At 33.4% G+C, this 7,338-nt stretch overlaps 1 long non-coding RNA gene across 1 annotated transcript; it reads left to right on the top strand.

Moving 5' to 3' along the window:
* The first annotated feature begins 2,524 nt into the window (after window positions 1–2,524).
* Window positions 2,525–5,423, top strand: LOC121174195 (uncharacterized). Its single transcript, XR_005890066.1, has 4 exons — window positions 2,525–2,797; window positions 2,885–2,953; window positions 4,579–4,621; window positions 4,903–5,423. It is a non-coding gene; the product is annotated as an uncharacterized lncRNA (long non-coding RNA).
* The last annotated feature ends 1,915 nt before the right edge of the window (window positions 5,424–7,338 follow it).

Here is a 7,338-nt window from a genome sequence, read left to right on the forward strand (position 1 = left end):
CCTAATGGTTAGAAGGCTCCTTGGAGGTCAATCTTGTGATCTATCTCAATCCCAAAGAGAGAACATCTTTCATAAAAGATGCAAAATTTTAGATAAAACTTGTTCTCTCATTGTGGATAGTGGATCTTCTTGCAATTGTTGTAGCACAAGATTAGTTTCCAAGTTGAACCTCACTATCATTCCTCACCCAAAATCTTATTATAAACTTCAATGGCTCAATGAACAAGGGGAAATGATAGTTAACCAACAAGTGAAGGTACCTTTCTCCATTGGGACATATAAGGATGAAGTTAATTGTGATATAGTTCCCATGGAGGCAGGGCATATTCTTTTAGGAAGGCCATGACAAGTTGATAGAAAGATCATTTACAACGACCTAACTAATGAGATTACCCTCACCCATCTTGAACTAAATTTGTGTTGCATCCTCAAACACCTTCACAAGTGGCCAAGGATCAACTAACTATGAAAGATAAGAGGGATAAGGAAGAAAAACTAGAAAACCAAAAGAAAAAGAAGGATAGTTAGGCCTTGTCTTCAAAGGCCAAGGGGAAGGAAAAAGAGGAAAAGGATTCCTCCAAGAAGATTGTTAAGAAGGAAAATCATTTTGCAACAAAATGTGATATCAAAATAGAACTCCTTCTTAAACAATCTTTCTACCTTCTCCTATCAAGGGAAACATCCCTTAGCACCGCCATATCTCTTGAGCTTGAGGTTATTCCTCAAGTAAAGGAGTTGTTGGATGAGGGTTTGGTTCATAAGAGCTTAAATCCTTGTGCTTTGTTAGTGCCCAAAATAAGTATTATGAGGCACCAAATCCCTATGATAGGCGGTATGATGAATGTGTTGAGTGGTGCAACCCTCTTTTGTAAAACCACTCATGCACCCAACAGCTTCATGATTTGTGTACATAGGGACTCATTAGGTAGGTTTGTTCTTATTTTTTGTTTCAATACAAACTTAGGTGCTCATATGGGACACCTTAGGTTTGTCATGATTTTTTGTAGGAATAATCAACATGAAAATAAAGAAAAAGGTATGTTTTATTCCATTACTTTCCTTAACTTTTTAAATAGTGATCAAGGGCTTCCCATGGACCCTAAGAGAATAAAGGTCATTCCTGAGTGGCCTACTCCACCATGTATAAGGGAAATTAGGGGCTTCAATGACTTAACAAAATTTTACAAAAGGTTTGTCCCATATTTTTCTATACTTGTAGAACCACTCATTGAGTTGATGAGGAACTATGTTCTCTCATGACTTAACAAACTATGTTTTCCTTACCCTACTCTAACATACCCAACATCACTAATACATATGTTTTTATTCTTTTTACAAGTATTGAGGAAAGAATCCTTGAGTTTCAAGAACCTATGGATTTGAGGTCAAATCCTTTTCAAGGGGGAGGGAATGATGCAATCCTACCCCCTAAGGGCATTGGATAGAAGACTCTAAGAAGATTGGGCCAGAGATGCAAGAGAAGGCCCTAAGGTTCTCATGAGCCTTAGGGTAGATTTTGGGCCCATGGGCTAAGCATGAGCCCACTTATCTTTGTACATATTGGATTAGGATTTCATTATTTTTGGTCCTTTTATTTACAGCTCCATATTGTAGGTAGGGTATCCTAGAAATGTAGGATTTTTCAGCCCTTGTATTTTAGGGCACCTAGAGTAGTTTTTGTATTACGGGTAGCTTTGTAATTTCACATGCATTAAGTGAATATTTGATGTGTGTGTTGAGAAATAAATTTAATTGAATTGGGAGAAGCCCAATCCAATTAAATTTTAGACGGGGAGGTGAGCATTTGCTTGCTACACCCCATTGTCACATCATATAGTCATACTTTGTGCATGCCCTTTATGCATTACATGCCTCATGACACCTAAGCACACTTAGTGGAAAATCTTGGACTTGATCTTGGATTAGTGGGCTGAACCATACCTAAAATTCACTAATCATAATTAGTGAAATTTTGGCTCCAAAATTTGGCTTCACAAATTCAATTTCAAATTCAAGTGAAATTTGAATAGAAATTCAAATTTCTCTCCATTTTTGTGTGACACTTAGGCTATAAATAGAGGTCATGTGTGTGCATTTTTTTCAACTTTGATCATTTGAAAATTAAACTTCAAATTTCAGAGCTCTTTTAGAGCACAAAATTTCGTGCTCTTCTCTTCCTCTCCCTTCATTCATCTCCTTCTTCCTCCAAGCTCTTATCCATGGCCTCCTATGGTGGTGAGCTTCTTCTAGACTCATCTTCTCCTTGAAGTGGCATCTCCTCTCTTTCTTCCTTCACTATTCCGCTGCTATTCATCTTCCAAGAAGCAAAGGAATCCATTGATGAAGAAGATTCTAGGCCTACAAGCTCCAATGGAGCTTACATCAACATTCTTAATTTTAAACTTGAAAATTAGATAGAACAAATTCAACAAACTGAGCTTAAATGCGATCAATAAGAAGCAAGTCAAATAACTGAGTGATTCTTATCGTGCTATAGTGAAAGATGCACAATTTTTGCATTGGATGTACCTGTAAGCTAGATAATTAGCATGTTATTTCTTTAAATTTCCAATGTAAATCTTGTAATCTAATACTATGTCCATTTTGCATTTTGTTTACAGAGGCAACTTATGAAGTGTTACCTAGGCTTAATGAAATAAAATTTGGCAGTGGAGTAATTGGTGAACTTTTGTTTCTGGACTTGCCACGTGAAATAAGACTTGAAGAGAGTGTATATGAGCCGCTTCATGTTGTTCGTGAAGGTCAACTTCACATCATATTCACTCAAAACTTGAAGGTTACAAAATTGTTATTATAGTTAAATATATTTTCTATTTGAATCATTTTTATATTCCTTTCCTGAAATTCTTGTTATTATGCACAGATCTTATCATGGGAGTTCTATGCTAGATGCCATGAAGAACTTCTTCCTCAAAGGTTGGTTGCACCACAGGTATGATTCTGCATTCTTTAGAATGCTTTTCACTTTTGCAGCCACTATTTGTTTTGAATAGATGATGGTGTTATTTGGTAGAATATTTCTGTGAAGTAGATTTTCATTTATTGCCTGGTTTTAATCGAAGTTGGGATTACCCTGGAGTGGTCTACTTTGCATGTTCCAAATATTTCTGTAGAATTTTTTTTGCATCTGTACATGATTGTATAATTAACTCCTTGTATTCTTCTATCATATTTCTTGTTACAAATGAAAATTGGTGAAGGAAACAGTAGTAATATGGACATTTGGGTACATAAATTTGTAGGCACTAGCGAAACTTCCTTTCTTATTTTATAAAGCATAGAACTATAGATCAAGGAAATTAAAGGTGAATGGTACCAATTAGGCACATGGGGGGTTTGAATGCGTCGAAGGCAAAGTACTTTACTGCAAAAGCTAACTATTGAAACTAAGTTTCACAAGTTTGAGCCCACTTTGAGTCCATGCAATGAAAAAAACAACACAAAAAGCATTATTCTATAAAAACCTTTTTTTATGTATAGCCTGTGAAACTTTTGGCTGAAAATATAATATACATAGTCAATAAAAATCACCAAAAAAAGTGACAAAATAAAAAAATTCAAACTGATATAATAATATAATCTTTAAATAGTATACGTATTTTAGAAACAAGGCCCAGTGTTTTTTTTAATTATTTTTGTATATTTTACTTCTTAGTTGATGGACCCAGCTGGCTAAAGCAGCCCATTAATTGACTCCTTTTTATTTTTAACTTTTTCTTACTGTCAAATAGTTTGATAACTATTTTTATTTTTAACACATTAGTTGTAGCTTGGTCCCTTATGTACACATTTCAAAATCTTAAGGCTTCTCTTCTTTTTTTGAAAAAAAATAAAATAAAAAAGAGATTTGACAAATGGTGATAAGTTAATTGTTTCTCAGCGTACGCATATACATTAATTGTTTCATAGATATTGCATTTGCAAGTGCCTAGGAAACTTTTGGTGGTGGGCATAATTAGTACGTACGGGTTTACATTAATTTTAGATTACTTTTATTTTTCTATTTTCTTAATTAGTACGTACGGGTTTACATTATTTAAGTTAATTAGTTTTTATTTTTCTATTTTCTTAAAGCTTTTATCTATCTATTATGAAACATGGTTAACAAAAAAATATGATTTATGATCGTGCTTTAAGCGTTTATTGAATTCAGGGAAATCCTAAATCTATATATAACGCAATTTGGGTTTTTATACTATTTTGAATGCCAGGAGAAATATTTGTATGCTTCTCAACTACCCATTTCTACAGCTTTAGTCTGTCCAAGAATGTGGCCTTTTCTTGTGAAAAATAATGTTTTTTTTTATTTTTTTAGAAAATACATTCTAAGATGTCCCCCTTGATATCTTCCTACCTGGACTACTTTTAGTAACTTTGTAATGCATTCTTATTAGACAATGATACAAACATTCCTAATAACATCTTTGAAGCATGTGATGGTAAGATTGATGATGCTTATGTGGAGCCATCATTTGCTGTTGGGAAATCTCCTGAAAATGTGAATGTTGCTTAGACTTGTGGCTTTGGTCTAATGTATCTTCATCACCTTGTACACAGGTCTACTTAGTGCTTACATTATTAAAAAGTTGTACATTGGCAGGTACCTTCTTGACATTTTTCCATTTCTATTGTCTGTTCAGCAATAAATGTGATGATATTCCACTGTTTTGTTTTATATATGCATTTTATTCATTATGAACTAAACTTGTGGACAATTCTATGATAATAAATAAAGTTCCTACTTCTGCCAATCTCAATTTTTTGTATTTGTTAACTAAACAAAAGTCTACAGTTTAAGAAGACTATATTGGACTTGCTTTGATTGTTTGAACTTTGAAGTAGCCTGTCTATGTTAACTAAACAAAAATATGACATTTACAGGAAGGGCAGTGAGACTGAGAAGGAGCAAGGTTCTGTAAAAAAGAAAAAAAGTAGCTCAAACTTTAAAAAAAGACATTCTACATTGGTTCTAAGATGACCGATGTAGAATGATAACCATTCTAAGATGGTCACGTGTCAAAGACCGTCTTAGAATGTTCAACATTCTACATCGGTTCTGAGACGAATGATGTAGAATTCTAGCCATTCTAAGACGGTCACGTGTTAAAGAACGTCTTAGAATGCCGAACATTTTACATCGATCGTTTCAGCATTCTAAGACGGTCGTTCTCGACCGTCGTAGAAAAGACTTCCCCTTTTTACGACGTCTCCTACGACGGCGGTCGTAAACCAATATAGTATGCTTCAAATAACCAATGTAGAATCCAGCTTTTCTAGTAGTAGAAATTGGGCATTTGCATTGTGTAATTACCTTGATTAGAGAGATTAGTTGTGCCTAATCAAGGCCCATCCTTCCCTTCTGATTAGTCACAATATATATTGGTGTAGTTAGTTAGTTGGATCGTCAGAATCATTTTGTACAAATCAAAATTTAGAAACTTCTTGTACAAGTTTTATGATCAAACTATTCTCTCTTTTTCTCTCAATTGTTCTTCATTTTTCTTTCTTTCTTCAACTTCTTTCCTTTTCTTGATCGAATTTTATTGTTCTTCAACTGGTGATCAGTATGAAAGGCTAAACAACTAATCAGTCTAAGGATCCAGTCCAAACAATGTGGAATTTGAGTTCTGGTTAAGTATTTCAAATTTTGTGAGAATTTTCATCTTCTTATGCAATTCTTTTTTCGATTTTCATGATCTTTAATGTATTTAGGATTTGAAACAAATTAGGTTGTTGATTAATTTCCTATTTTGAATCAAATCATAGATTGATTGGATGATATTTCAATTTGTTTTGTGTTCTTAATGAATTTAGGGATTAATTTGATTGAGTTACCTATAATGACATTGACTACACTTTTACAATATGATCATCATTTTTAGCAAACTGTGATAATTCAAATTGCTTGGATTTGGTGAATTGGATTGATGCTCTTGAATCTATTACACAATATGATCATCATCTGTAGCAAACTCTATCAATTTCTGCATTTTTGTTTGTGTTTTTGAAATTTCTTCTATCGTCTGCAAACTGTTTGTTAAAATCTCCTGCTATTTATAAGTGGATTAAAGTCAGAACCAAAATGAATTGTATCTCTGAGTCAACTTAGGTTATTCTTGTACTGCAAAATTAATCTTAATTTTATTTGTTTTGGAATGATTCGGCAATCGTTATAACTCAGTACCCCTTCAAGCCGAGGAATAGATGTCTTCCATTCCTAGCTTGTTAACTACATCAAATTTGGAACTACTTAGTCCCATAGTCAACATAGCAGCTACTTCCAATTTTTCCTTGATAAGGTGTCTATCAATTTCAATATGTTTTCTCTTTCATGTTGTATAGGTTTATGAGCAATATTGATTGCTGACGTGTTGTCACAATAGAGCTTCATGGGACCTTCTAATTCAACTTCAAGTCATTTAGAATAATCTTTAGCCATGGAAGTTTATACGATCCTTAGGAAAATGACAAGAATTCCGATTCTGTAGATGATCTAGCCATTCTATTTTGTTTCTTACTCTTTCATATGACCAATTTTCTCCTCCTAGAAAATTACAATACCCGAATGTTGACCTCCTAAGTCCTATCAACCAAGAGCCTGCATAGGTTGCATTTGTATAGGTTTCAAGACTCAATTTTTCACTCTTCCTAATTACGATTCCCTTTCTAGGGCCATCACATTACGTGCATGAACTTTTGAATCTTCAAGACTTATGTTTGTTTCTTGTTGTGGTTGAATCTTTATGTCACATTACCTAAAGTTTTGTTTACTTTCTCTTCATTGTATAAAATGATTTACTTAGTTAATAGTTAAATTTTCTTAGAAATAGTATGAATACATTTTTTCTCTTTGTGGCATGGTAAAATTGGTTAGACATCTCACTAAAGACACTTAATGTTACTTACAATTGAAAAGTAGGGAAAACTGAAATGAAATAACCAGATGTTTAATTTAGGCCTTATCAAAATGAGAACATATAGTGGGTTCTTATCATATGATTTTGCTAGTTGATGAAGCCTTTACTGAATGATATAACATCATCCATGGAGATGGACGATCTTCGTTAACCATGCATTTTTTCTCTTCAGCTAAACTTCCTACATTGGAAATTGCAGCAATGTAGGAATCAATTTAAATTTAAATTTAAAAGTAAGAAATATATAAACTTAAATACTTAATGCTCATTAACTATGCATTGGATACACTTAGTGTTTCTTTTTTTTAATTACATGCACACAGACATACATATCTATATACTTAGATCTCATTGTCCATGATCTTGTGTTACTCATTCACTTTTGTATATCATTGATGTC

This window comes from Glycine max, chromosome 19, assembly GCF_000004515.6.
Source record: "Glycine max cultivar Williams 82 chromosome 19, Glycine_max_v4.0, whole genome shotgun sequence".
NCBI classification, from domain to species: domain Eukaryota; kingdom Viridiplantae; phylum Streptophyta; class Magnoliopsida; order Fabales; family Fabaceae; genus Glycine; species Glycine max.